Source organism: Odocoileus virginianus, chromosome 25 (genome assembly GCF_023699985.2).
Source record: "Odocoileus virginianus isolate 20LAN1187 ecotype Illinois chromosome 25, Ovbor_1.2, whole genome shotgun sequence".
Classification (NCBI taxonomy): Eukaryota; Metazoa; Chordata; class Mammalia; order Artiodactyla; family Cervidae; genus Odocoileus; species Odocoileus virginianus.
Window position 1 is genome coordinate 25,030,093 of NC_069698.1, and position 14,268 is coordinate 25,044,360.

The 14,268-nt window shown below is 37.3% G+C and overlaps 1 long non-coding RNA gene across 2 annotated transcripts in view; it reads right to left on the reverse strand.

The window, feature by feature from the left end:
* Positions 1–14,268, reverse strand: part of LOC139031052 (uncharacterized) — a 116,368-nt gene that overhangs the window by 83,207 nt on the left and 18,893 nt on the right. Inside the window, exons 2-3 of one of the 2 annotated variants that reach the window (XR_011483476.1) lie at positions 13,952–14,055; positions 8,268–8,356 (exon numbers count right to left, since the gene is read on the reverse strand). This is a non-coding gene — a long non-coding RNA (uncharacterized lncRNA). The remainder of the gene's footprint in view (positions 1–8,267; positions 8,357–13,951; positions 14,056–14,268) is intronic. The other variant, XR_011483475.1, reaches the window with a different exon arrangement.

A 14,268-nucleotide genomic window follows, 5' to 3' on the forward strand; every position in this document is an offset into this window, starting at 1 on the left:
GGTGACTTCCTGATGTTCATGCCATTTGCTTTTGTAGAACAAATATATATGTTAAATTATTCAATGGTTAATTGTAGGGGTTGTTTGATTTTGATTTGACATTTTTACTTCCAGCACTAATTCAAATTTTAGTATTAAGTTGTAAAATAGAGTTCTAAAGTTGTAATGTGAAAATAAACTTCATCTGAATAAAAATTATGTCATAACCAGTATCTGATTTCTCTAGTGAACATATAATTTCCACAGGAGCAGTGAAATATGCAAATATTTACACACACATACACACACAAACATCTGCTTTTGAAATCCATATGCAATTGTGTGGGTAGAGAGGGGGTTATGTCAGATCATTTAGTTTCTAAACTATGCCTGGTTTAAACCAAGACATAAATGCATTTGAGAAACCTGAGCCTTTTCAATTTATATGATGAAGATACATTTACATTAATCAATCAGAACTATTTATATAACACTTATTATGTGCAAGGCTCTTCACTAAGCACTTTATGTGTAAAAGTGATTCTTGACATGTGATTATGTCAAGAAAAGAATGAGATGTATTTTATCATTGTTCTCACTGTGCAGATGAGAAAACAAAGCACAGAATGTTTAATGGATTCAAGGGTGTATGGTAGCATATGGATCATCTCCATGGTAGATTAAGGGGGACAGAGAGCTTATCTGTCTTATTTGTTCACTGTTGTTTCCTATCGCCTAGACCTAGAACACTGCAATAAACGAGTGGCCATTTAGCCTATTTTAATAAATGACTAAATCTCACCAGATTATCATTGATGCCTACTGTTGGAGTGAAAATCTCAAATTTTTAGTTATGACCATGTTGGTTCTACTAGTGATAAAAACAGAAATAACCAATCCATTTTATAAACATAAATGCCTGGAACAACCAAACAAAAAAGAACAGAGGGATAAGGGTACATTGCAAAGGGTGTGCCTTTGTCTAAGCACACTCATCTAAGCTTTCCTTTAAATCTAAAATTCTAGAATGCAGGGGAACAAAATAAGATCAGATTCTCTTTTAACTCACTCTCTTCTTTCCCTTTTATCCTCCCTTGCCACCAGCCATACCTTTTAGGACTAAATATAACAACTTGTTTCACCCTTTCTTGTTTTTGTTGTTGTTTTCCCTGAAAGTGGAAAGAAACAGAAATTCCAACTGTGTTCCATTTATTCAGACATTGAACACAAATAACTATTTCATCTTTATTCAAACTTCCTACGTCCACACTTTACACTCATAATGAAACCAAACATTTTATTGAGAAAATAGAGGCAAGCAGACAGAATCACCTCATTTTTACAGATTCCCCAGTCTAACTGCCAATGTCCCTGTGTATCTGGCCTGTTTTCTGTCTTTGCTCCCACCGAGGAATAGCCTCTCCTGCTGTCGTCCCTATTCATCCCTCTTGTCTATTTGAAGGTAATTGTTCTGCAATTATCTCTTTGATCTCCTGCACCATTCATTTCTCCCTCACTCCAAAACCATTTCCATCAGCATACAAACAGGCAAAATTGTACTCACTTTTCAAAATAAAAAACTTCCTAGACGCTCTATCTGCTCCTCTGTCACAGCAACATTTCTGGTTGAGTATAGCAGGAATCTCAACACTTTTATCTCCCATTCTTATCTCACATAACAAACATGATTAAAATTTAATAACTCCAATTGTACTTAGAAAAAAAATTGCAATTCCTTAATATGACCCACAATATTTTAAAGAACCTGACTTCTACTTAACCTCTTCCCATTTCATCCTCCTCCAATCACACATACTATGCTCTGCACAGACTCATCTTCCTCTGTCCCTTGAAAAGCCAAGTTGTTTCCAACCTTAGGGCAATTACCTGCTGTTGCTTCTGCCTGGAGCTCTTAACTTAGTAAGTATCAAATAGCTAGTTACTTTTCATTCAACTTAAATCAAATACCATCTCTTTAGAGAGGCTTTCCTGAGCTCACTATGTGAGATGCTTGTATTACTTATCTTTAGCTAGGTGACAAATCACCCCCAAAATGTTGCAGTTTAAAATATCAATAACATATCATTGCTTTACCATCATCTATGTATCTCACCATTTCTGTCAGGACTTCAGGAAAAGCTGGATTGGGTGTTTTCACTCAGAATCTTGAAGTTGTAGTCAGATATCAGATGGGGCTACGGTTATCCAAAGGCTTGACTGCGGCTGGTAATCCACCTCCATGACAGCTCACCCACGTGGCTAGCAAGTTGATGTGGGTAAGTTGGTTTCTCTCAAGATGGATTTCTTCAAAGAACTCTTTGTATATCTTACAACAGGGAGATTGAGGCTGATTTTCCGCAGAGCAAGCAGTCCAAGAGATCAAGGCAAAAACTTCAGTGCCTTTATGACATGGCTTCAGAAGTAACACGCCAAATTCTCTTGATCTTACTGGCCAGCAATGATTAAATATTGGAGGGTAATGCATAAGGAGGTGAATACTGGAGGGCACTTTGGAGCTTACTTTGTTTTGTATTGTTGTTGTCTTTTTGCTTAAATTTCACCACCCATTCCTCCATTTTGAATAAGGATTCTTTGCTATCTATTAAAGTTCAGTAGAGTAGCAGAATACAGTAGTGTCTTGATCAACACTTATTCTAATTTCTAGCATGCAGATGCTGACAGAATGAGAAAAAAGAAAACACTTCCCAGGTTCCCTTGTAAATAAGCTTCAAGATATGAATTAAGTTTACCCATTCATCCAGTCATACTGACATAAGTTCCTAGTTTAGAACTTAGTCACATGGAAAAATAGGCAGTGTAAGATCCATATTACTGACCTGCCATTATTACTGGTAACATTTCTGGCAAAGCTGACTATTCTGGGGCAAGGAGTTATAAGAACAGCTTTTTGATTCAGGATATTCCTGGTTACAGAAGAGGCAACAGCTGTCTGGGTACACCACTTCTACGGTATGGTTTTGGGAGTTGTCATAGCATTCAGCATTGAATCTCTTGCTCTCTTTTTTTTCCCCAACACTTCCAGTGATTTAAGAGCTACCATTATCTTTTAATAAATTACTTTCTGCTTTCATTACATAGAGGTCTGTCATCTGTAACTAAAAACCCTCATCATTACAAGTTACATTAGCTGTGTCAGCCAAAATAATACCTAGGCAGTCTCTGGCATGTGTGTTTCTGTGTGTGTGTGTGTGTGTGTGTGTGTGTGCACATGCATGTGCATGCCTTATACATAACTGTCTGCAGCATAACAGCTCTCTCATCCGTAAAAAGCAATGCCTACAGGAAATTTCAAGCTCTCCTTTCTTCTCTGTTGTGGGTTTCAGATTTTCTCTCGATTTCCTTCTCTGCTCCACTCAGCTTATACTTCCTATTACTGTCTCCTATGCCCAAGTTCACCCAACAATAGGAGAGTGAGTGGTTGCAAAGAAGACACAATTAACAACTGTTTTCATTCAACACCTCCCACTTTCTCATTAGAAAGTTCTAATATTTTTATCAGAAAAGGGGTAAGTTCCCAAATTCAGATACTTGTCCCACTTTCCTATCATTTTCTTTTTCTTCACCTCAAGGTCTTAGATCTTTTACACTGCTGTAATAAAATATTTAAGAAGATATCAGTCAAAATTGTTCTGAAATTTAAATTCATCTAACTTCAGTACTCAGAAATTATCATTAATGTTCATATCTTTCATAGATTCAAATAGAGAAAAATAGTTTTAAAATTTGGATCTCTATGGGTTTTCAGGGAGAGGTATAAGTAGGAAGCAAAGTATAAATAGCTCAGCAGAAAAAATTTTTTACCTAACCTCCACTTCCTACTTCCTTGTATTTATTCACTATTAAAGGCTGTAGAAAAATTTCAAAAGTCCCATGTGCTTGAGTAACACACATGATCTTCGCACTGTGTGAAAAAGTTAAACAGTGGTACATGAGATTACTATTTAACAAGCTACATAGGAGATGCCATGGCCTCCTTATTTCTGCCCAGTGGAGCAGTTGCTTTCAGTTTAGACTTTTCCCAACAAAGAGACCTTAAAATCCTTTGCCTATGGCCACAACATGCATTAGAAAAGCAGACAAAGATTTCTGGGAATGGAATGAGAGAGAATTGTAGAATCACACAGTTCCAGCCAGCATTTGGCAGAGCATAACGGATAACAGTAAAACCTCCCATAGTATTCAATTGATAAAGACTCAGTACTTAAAGACTGCTTTGAAGACGTGTGTAATAAAATACCAGTGAAATGGGGTGCCTGAAATGCCTGGTGAGGCAGGGCTTTAATTTGTTTTACGGAGCAGAGTACCAGCTGCTTCTCTGTTTAGGAAGAGGTAAAAAAGTCATCTTAAAGCCATTCTTCTCTTCTCTGTGCAGTTATGCAAATGTAAGACATAAAGTCATTCCTCACTGAACAATTCTTCTGTTAGACTTAGCAGGGCTGCACCTAACTCTTGGTAATCGGAGCCTCAGAAGTGGGTGCACCAATTTGCATAAGGAACTCTTGGTGAATGAGGGAGGCAAAATCTCAACCACTTTTTCCTGATTTCAAAATGAAGGAAAACTGTTCAATGAAGAGAAATAGCCTTGACTAAATTTGCTGACATTTCAGAGACTCTCAGAGGAATTCACTGGGAGTCAGCAGGGAGAGACTATAGGATTGACCTGGGCGCAGTGGGATTTCTTAAGGAGGGAAGGCTACAAGTATCCTGGTCAATGATTCTAGAAAGTGTAACAGAAAGCTATAAACTTGGGGCTCAAATACAGAGCACCAATATAGTTTGCATAAAGATCTGAACCCTCTAATGCACCTTCATCAGAAAAAAAAGAGCTTTCGATAGTAACTCTATGGTGATAAAAATGCAGTAAACTTATTGGACTCTCCTGATATTCCCTCTTTTCATCTGGCTTTCAGAAGCAGGCCTGTCTTGTGGGCATGGCAACATGGCAAAACCTTGCAAGACTAGTATCTTCCTGATCTGGTTTGTATTTGTGTACAGACTTCTCAGGATTATAGTATTGAAATACGGTGGTATGAGATGATGCTAGTGACGTAGTAAGAAACAGAAGCCAGAATTCAAATTTAGGAGAAATACCAAGGAGAATTTTTCCAGTCATACAAAGTAATTATTTCAGAGTTTTAGGGTGTAGTTAAGGTTTAAGTAGTTGGGCTTCCTTGGTGGCTCAGATGGTAAAGCATCTATCCACAATGCGGGAGACCCGGGTTCGATCCCTGGGTTGGGAAGATCCCCTGGAGAAGGAAATGGCCACCCACTCCAGTACCCTTGCCTAGAAAATCCCATGGATGGAGAAGCCTGATAGGCTACAATCCATGGGATCGCAAAGACTCGGACATGATTGAGCATGAACACATGCATTGCCAATCACAAGAATTAATTTACCCCTCCCCCTCCCAAATATTCCAGTATCAGTCCAGCAGAGATCTTGCCACATCTCAAGTGTCCATTGTGGTGGCAGGCCTCAGATACCTGTCATTCAACAAAAACTTCCCACATCATCATTTACTTCCTAGTTTTCTGAGAAAACTCATGAAAAGTCTCTCTCCTCCTCAGTTTGTCTATCTTGTCCCTGCACAAGTTTAGGCTTAAAGAGAAAACAAATCAGCACAGAGAAGAGTGGAAGTGGGAGTCGCCTTTTGGGGTCCTAACCACCACTTCAGCTCTTGGCCCTGTCCATTGATGTGGTCAAGAACTCCACAACACAAGAAGTTCAGAGCTGGGGACCCAAAATTTGGTAGCATTCTTGGGTTTTAGGAAGAAGTGAGCTATAAGACTTCTCACATCTTTCAACTTTACTAATGAGAACAAAGCGCAGATTAATTTAATATCAACAGAGTGTCTTGCCACTTCATCTCAAGTTAAATATACATACCTCCAACAGCTATTTTTATATATAGATACCTTACGTAGTGGCCAATATCTCTCACTGTTCAGAATAAACAAAACTAGGTAAACCATGGTATTTATTACATTACGTTGCTGGTTCTGCCTCAAGGTGGCACAAATTATGAATGCTTCAGGGAGAAGAGAGGAAAAAATTATTTATTAAAAACAGTAGGATAGTGATATAGAAATAGAAACAGGCAGGTAAACTCCTGAAACTAGGGGGTAAAGTGGAAAGAAAACATTTAACCCTTCCCCTTCCAAGCTTCTATCCTGCTCCTGTATCACTCTCTAGCCTTTGACCTCTGTGAGGCTGACTCCCAGGCAACAGGTAATATACCATGGCCTTTTGGGATATAGGTTAATAACCATCCCCACTGCCCAGTCCATAAGAGGAGGAAATTCCTTAGTTTTGCTGCTATTGGGGTGATGGTTTTCTGTTTTTGCCAAGCTGAATCTCTGAATTTCATTTTTTTGTTCCTGAATTCCTTTCTGTCCCAAAGGAAACATCGTTTTTCAAGGTGATTCAATTCCACTTGACTGTACAGATTTTGTAGCATTATTGGATTAAGTCAGCCTTATGGGTTTACCTTGGGAACCCAGCCACAATTTATAACATTTTCTATGGGGGAAATGCATTTCAAGCTCTAAACTACTAGATGTACAAAAAGCCCATTAGTAAACCAGTAATGTCCTTTCTTTTCTGTGCCTTGCCTTTGCCCATGAGAGAAACAACCACACTGGTATGAACTACCTTCTTTTAACTAACTTCTTCTATCAGTTGGAATGCATTTGTTTATAAGTGATAGAAGACACTGCTAAGTGGGGCTTAAACAATAAGGACACTTATTGTGACGTTCAGCAAGAAATTCAGAGAGAAGCAGATCTAAGAATGGGCTCAGCAGCCTAACAATGCCTTAAAGTACCTAAGCTCTTTCTAACCTTCAGCTTCGCCATGCTCCACATGTCATCAATCTCCCTCATCCCCAGCCCTCAGGCAGCAGCAACTCTATGCATTAAATCCTCATAACTATATCCAAAGACTGGAAAGGAAAGGGGACAGAGGTGTTTTTCTCCTCATATATTGTTCTTTCATCAGAAAGAAACCTTTCCCAGAAGGCTTGCAGTAGACTTTCTTTCAGGTCCTATTGGCCAAAACTGAGTTAAATCCAAATCCAAATGAAACCCTGATGAAAGAAATTGAGATTATGACCTATACGCTTCATGTTTTCTACACTTGGCTGGACTGGGGCTCATCTTCCCTGAGCACATTTTTCCCAAAACTTGAACCAAATGAGGGTTTTATTAGGAAGGAGAAGAGATGACTGGTTATTGGTAGGTAACCAATAGCACTTCACACTGTAATTTTACTCCTCTTTTTGTTCTCTTGCTTGAGAGGTTTACTCTAGATCGGTAACATATGGCACCAGGCTACGAAGATGAGACTTTAATGGGATACAAAGCACATTAACAAAATGTGTGCTAAATTGCAATGCTATGGTTGTGCTGCAAACTCGATGTGAAATTATATTCCTGATTAGACAGTATAAATAGTGCAATGCCAGTTTGAATGTTAGAGTGATTCATTGAGCTTAAAGACATAAAGCATGAAAAGCTCCCTAGTGCTAACTATGCTCACTTTTCACTGACCTATGTCCAATGAGCCAAAATATAAACCATGTGAAATTCACATCTAAACAAGAGTGTTAGTTAATATGGCACTTACTACACAATGAACTCTTGGCAGCTTTTCAATGATCAGTGACACAGAAAATCTTTGTCCAGGGACTATTAGCAGTAGTTTTCTCAAAGCAATACCCCTTGAATTAGAATCACATATATAACCAACAATACAATCACCAGATACCCTTCTCCAGTAAAACTCTCAGATGTTTTGTTTAATGTAGATCATTACTCTGTAAAGATCATATTCCTTATCATAAGACTGTGCAAAGATAATTCACATATTACAAAGCACAACTTAAGCCATCCTCTTTGTCTTAAAAAGTATTACAACTTCTACCATAGGCCCCAAAGAGAGGAAAACTGGGTTCCAATACCCACTCAACTCCAGGAAAGTAATCTGACCTACACTGAGCTACAGGAACGACTTGATGTTACCCATGTCTAAAATAAAGGTACAACACTTAAATACACAGAACTAAAAGTCAGGGGTCTTCTAGAAATTTTCCTAAGAATACAATGTGGACCACAGAAAACAGATAATTCTTCCAAAACCCTGTGACTGTTTGGAACTTTTGACCAGGTCTGCGTCTGAGAGAGAATTCACCTTCTGTATGCCTCTCTCCCCTAACTTTGAACCATGCAGTAATGAAAACCATGTGCCATCATGACTATCTTTGACTTACCTCTCTTCTTTTGGGGCTTCCAGATGAGTGAAGAATGGATTCCCATAATTATTTATTGAATTTCAAAAATTTCTTCTCCCAAACTTCAGCTGGGAAGTGAAAATAAAAGGACTGTAAAAAAGAATAGTCTTTCACTTCATCTGATCTTAGTGTGTGCCTGAAAGTGAAGAAAGCAATTCTTAAAGAACACATGGCATACTTTTCCTTTTTTCACAAAACAAAAGGAAGAGGAAAAGACAATAAAGAAGATACACTTAAATGCACACTTAAGGACACATTTAAATGGGAAAGAAATATTTTTAAACTACAGTGAAAACTGTCATAGAAATTTCAGTCACTGGCAGTTAATGCAATTTTAAAATTAGAAATAAAAAAGGTGAGGAAACCAAAAGCTGTACATCATCTAAATTTTAATCCCTAACGGCTATATTGTTTGCAATGAATATGATAACACTTCAGTGTCCTGTCAAATTTGAATTAGGATCTTTATCAATTTATTAACAGTTATTTATTGGCGCTTCAGCACTAGGCTTGGCTCTGAGTTAAGAAATATAAAGAGCATGTAAAAAACAAAGTCTGCTTCAAGTTTATACCATAGTTCGGGGGACAATTAAACCTGAAATAATACAGCATAATATAGATACTATATAAATTAAATGCTAAATTTACATGCAATCTAAAATGTGACACATATTCACACAGTTCCAATATTTTATTTCTCGTCTGCTTTTCTCTTTTGTACATTCAGTTCCTCTCCATTACCTTGGCTATTGATCTTTTTAATGTGGGTGAAGCACCAGACCTAATGTACTGTAGATTCTGTCTGAAGCTTGTGTTTGTGACATTCTCTGTCTGTCTTTAAAAATAAAACTAAGCTGAGGTATTCCTAAACTTTTTATAACATGAATAACTTCTGATTGCTTAGAAATTGTTTGGAGTTACTTCTCAGGAAAGAACAGACGTTTGTAAAGCTGAAGAACTAATTGGGCTTTGCACAGTTCTGTCAAACATGGGAAAGCTTCTGTCTATCCAGACACCTGGCAGAAAATAACAAAAGGTTTTCAGTGACATGCTAAGCAAGAGTTCACTGAATTTTTCAAAATTCTATTTTCAACACTATGTTCATTAGTTGAGCTTATCTTTCTTGTCCCTAATTATATTGTTTTAGATGCTGAGAGCTTAACTTCTTAAAAATATGTGTAACCAATTACAAAATTAATAAATACCTATGCTTAATTGGAGGATGGATAGAGGTAACATTATGATCCTGAAAAAAAACCTCAACAAAGTAACTATGATATTCAAATATTAAAAAAAAAAAAAACTATATATGCTTTAAAAAGTGAAGTATATAGTTATAATTATTTCTTTTTCCTTTTAAGAATTAACCAACTAAATACAAGTTTTATTAAATCAGTTCTAATTCTACCAAATGTGGAAATCTTACCTAATTGTTTAATTAGTAAATTAAACAAGTTACTAATTAATTGTTTAATTAGTAAATTAGTATATTAATTTGCTAATATAAATTATAATTATTTCATTACTACAAATCATTTTCAAAATATGTTCATCCTGAAACTGAGAAATTTGAATTGGAGATGCATAACAAAACATCTACTTGGTGAGTCTTTTATGTATTGATAGACAAATGTGTGAAAAATGGTTTTAGTCTCATTGAAAGGGAATTGTCTTAATAACCCTATTTCTTCCCATCGTATTGTGAAATAATATTTTAATTGTTCAACAATTGCTATAAATAAAAGGAAATTGCCTTTCTAAAAAAGTAGGCCAATAAAATAGGCCAACTTGTTTATGAAGCAAAGTATTTTCATCCACTTGCTCATAGTTCTTGGCTTTTGACAAGATGTCTCTGACATCTGAAATGGAAATATTCACTCTATAATTATACAACTTTTTATATTTTTTCATATATATATGCATGCTAAAAAATTTTAGATGAGCTTATTTGAATAATGCAGGCCATCCATTAAAATTGAGGAATTTTTTCAACTGCATTTATGATTCATAAGTATATCCTCATATGACACTGGAACTTTTTCCTACCAAACATTTTGTACATCGTTTTAAGGTTACAAAACTTTTTTGTATATTATCACCTTTTGGCCACTTATTCTAAGCCAATTCCTAAACTCATCATCATTCAGTCACTCAGCCGTGTCCACCTCTTTGTGACTCTATGGACTGCAGCACGCCAGGCTTCCCTGTCCTTCAACCATCTTCCTGAGCTTACTCAGACTCATGTCCATTGATTCAGCAGGTAATCCAGGCTCTGCATCACGGTCTGTAGCAACTAAATTATAGAGATGACAATGTGCAGCTGATCAATGATCTAAAGAGACATATATTCATGTGTGTTCAGTTGTGTTGGACTGTTTGCCACCGCATGGACTGTAGCCCACCAGGCTCCTCTCTCCATGTAATTTTCCAGGCAAGAATACTGGAGTTGAGTGCCATTTCCTTCTCCAGGGGATCTTTCCAATCCAGACGTCGAACACATATCACTTGCATCTCTGGAACTGGCAGGCAAATTCTTTACCACTGAGCTACCTGGGAAGCCTCTAAAGAGACAGGCAATTGTTTAATGCTGTGCTTTAAGATAAGAAGGGAAACTTTATAAAATGTTAGAGGAGTAGTACTTTCAAATGATTTACAGCTTTCCTAAAAACTGTAGAGCCTGATCACCTTTTTAGTTTGAACTTGCTTGTGGGACTCATGAGATTAAAAATGGTTTCCAGAGAAGACTATATTTTCAGTTACCAAAATTTTACTACCATCATTGAGACATATTTATATTGAGGCATTTAATTAACATTTAATTTATTATAATAAATCTCATGGTCTTAACAGTCCATTTATTTCTCCCCATTATTTAGGAAACATAGCTATCAAAATATTATAAAGTAACACATGTATTAGTCAATGACAGCCACAATTATGCTGAATCATAAGCAACCCTAAAGTCTCAGTGACTAATAAAAACAAACAATTCTCTTCTCACACATCAAACTATGGGTTACCCATAGATCTACATATCTCAGCAGGGCTCATCAGGGATTGATTAGGCTGGATTAGTTTCCAGAAGGTCAAGTTCAACTCTGTTTCATTTGTCTTCATCCTTGAGGGACCAGAGATTACTCAGGGCATATTCCTCTCATGGTGGGCAGTGGTGTCTCAAGAGATGATGCTTATTACACCACTACACTCAAAACCAGTTCTTATTATGGCTGCTTATACTTTGCTAAAGCAGGTCACATGAGCAAGCCCAACATCAATGTGGTGAGAAAATCTATTGCACCTGTCATGGTAGAAGATAATAAAATGTTACCTGGCAAAGGGTTTGAGTGTATAATTCAATAATAGGGAGAATAAATATCTTCCATAATATCTTTGTATTTTATGATAGATGTTTATGACTTTAAATTTGGGACATATATGTGCATAACTTGAGGGAAAAACTTCTGACCAGTAAGTGTGAAATTATCCACTTGTAAAAGAATTTAAAGTTGAAAACTTAACTGGAATTTTTCAGTTTATTTAACATGTAATTTTAACTTACATGTAAGTTTCAGTTCAGTTCAGTTCAGTCACTCAGTCATGTCTGACTCCCTACGACCTCTCAAAGCACAGCATGCCAGGCCTCCCTGTCCATCAACAACTCCCGGAGTCTACACAAACTCATGTCCATTGAGTCGGTGATGCCATCTAACCATCTCATCTTCTGTTGTCCCCTTCTCCTCCTGCCTTCAATCTTTCCCAACATCAGGGTCTTTTCAAATGAGTCAGTTCTTCACATCAGGTGGCCAAAATATTGGAGTTTCAGCTTCAACATCAGTCCTTCCAATGAACACCCGGGACTGATTTCATTTAGGATGGACTTGTTGGACCTCCTTGCAGTCCAAGGAGCTCTCAGGAGTCTTCTCCAACACCACAGTTCAAAAGCATAAATTCTTCAATGCTCAGCTTTCTTTATAGTCCAACTCTCACATCCACACATGACCACTGGAAAAACCATAGCCTCGACTAGATGGACCTTTGTTGACAAAGTAATGTCTCTACTTTTTAATATGCTATCCGGGTTGGTCAGAACTTTCCTTTCAAGCAGTAAGCATCTTTTAATTTCATGGTTGCAATCACCACCTGCAGTGATTTTGGAGCCCTCCAAAATAAAGTCAGCCACTGTTTCCCCTGTTTCCCCATCTATTTGCCATGAAGTGATGGAACTGGATGCCATGATCTTAGTTTTCTGATTGTTGAGCTTTAAGCCAACTTTTTCACTCTCTGCTTTCACTTTCATCAAGAGGCTCTTTAGTTCTTCTTCACTTTTTTCCATAAGGGTGGTGTCATCTGCATATCTGAGGTTATTGATATTTCTCCCGGCAATCTTAATCCCAGCTTGTGCTTCATCCAGCCCAGCATTTCTCATGATGTACTCTGCATATGTTAAATAAGCAGGGTGACAATATACAGCCTTGACATACTCCTTTTCCTATTTAGAACCAGTCTGTTTTTCCTTGTCCAGTTCTCACTGTTGCTTCCTGACCTGCATGCAGGTTTCTCAATAAGCAGGTCAAGTGGTCTGTTATTCCCATCTCTTTCAGAATTTTCCACAGTTTGTTGTGATCCACACAGTCAAAGGCTTGGCATAGTCAATAAAGCAGAAATGGATGTTTTTCTGGAACTCTCTTGCTTTTTTGATGATCCAGCGAATGTTGGCAATAAGATCTCTGGTTTCTCTGCCTTTTCTAAAACCTGCTTGGACATCTGAAAGCTCACAGGTCATGTATTGCTAAAGCCTGGCTTGGAGAATTTTGAGCATTACTTGACTAGTGTGTGAGATCAGTGCAATTGTGCAGTAGTTTGAGCATCCTTTGGCATTGCCTTTCTTTGGGATTGGAATGAAAACTGACCTTTTCTAGTCCTGTGGCCACTGCTGAGTTTTCCAAATTTGCTGGCATATTGAGTGCAGCACTTTCACAGTGTCATATTTCAGGATTTGAAATAGCTCAACTGGGATTCCATCACCTCCACTAGCTCTGTTTGTAGTGATACTTCCTAAGACCCACTTGACTTCACATTCCAGGATGTCTGGCTCTAGGTGAGTGATCACACCATTGTGATTATCTGGGTTGTGAAGATCTTTCTTGTACAGTTCTTCTGTGTATTCTTGCCACCTCTTCTTAATATCTTTTGCTTCTGTTAGGTTCATACAATTTCTGTCCTGTATTGAACCCATCTTTGCCTGAAATGTTCCCTTGGTGTCTCTAATTTTCTTGAAGAGATCTCTAGTCTTTCACATTCTGTTGTTTTCCTCTATTTCTTTGCAATGATCACTGAGGAAGACTCTTATCTCTCCTTGCTATTCTTTGGAACTCTGCGTGTAAGTTTAATTAACATGTAATTGCATTTTTAACATACAAGTACATTAAGATTATATCTTCCAGAACCAAATGAATATAACATCCAGTATCCCTTGAAAATTTAAATTATTTAATGAAGACATTGCCTGAAATACATACCTTTCCCTCTTAATGATTGGAAATCGAAAAATATTTTTTTTTCTGGCATTATTTTAGGGCAAGAAACACTAAATAATAAAAATCCAGAGTTTTTTGTTATGTGCTAAAGAAAACACTTTTAAACTGTGAATTTATGATACTTACATAAATCCCTCTGTTTATGGGATTTCCTAGGCAAGAATACTCGAGTGGGTTGCCATTTCCTCCTCCAGGGGTTCTTCCTGACACAGGAATCAAACCCAGTTCTCCTGCATTGTAGATGGATTCTTTACCTTATGAGCCACCAGGGAAGAAGCCCTGCTCCTCAGAGTGTGAAAAATAAGAAGGCTGATACACGATTTTTTGTTTTTGTTTTATATTTTCAGTACATGCATTTCTAAGCACTGAAAAAGTGTTAGTCACTCAGTCATGTCTGACTCTTTGCAACTCCATGAACTGTAACCCACCAGGCTCCTTTGTCC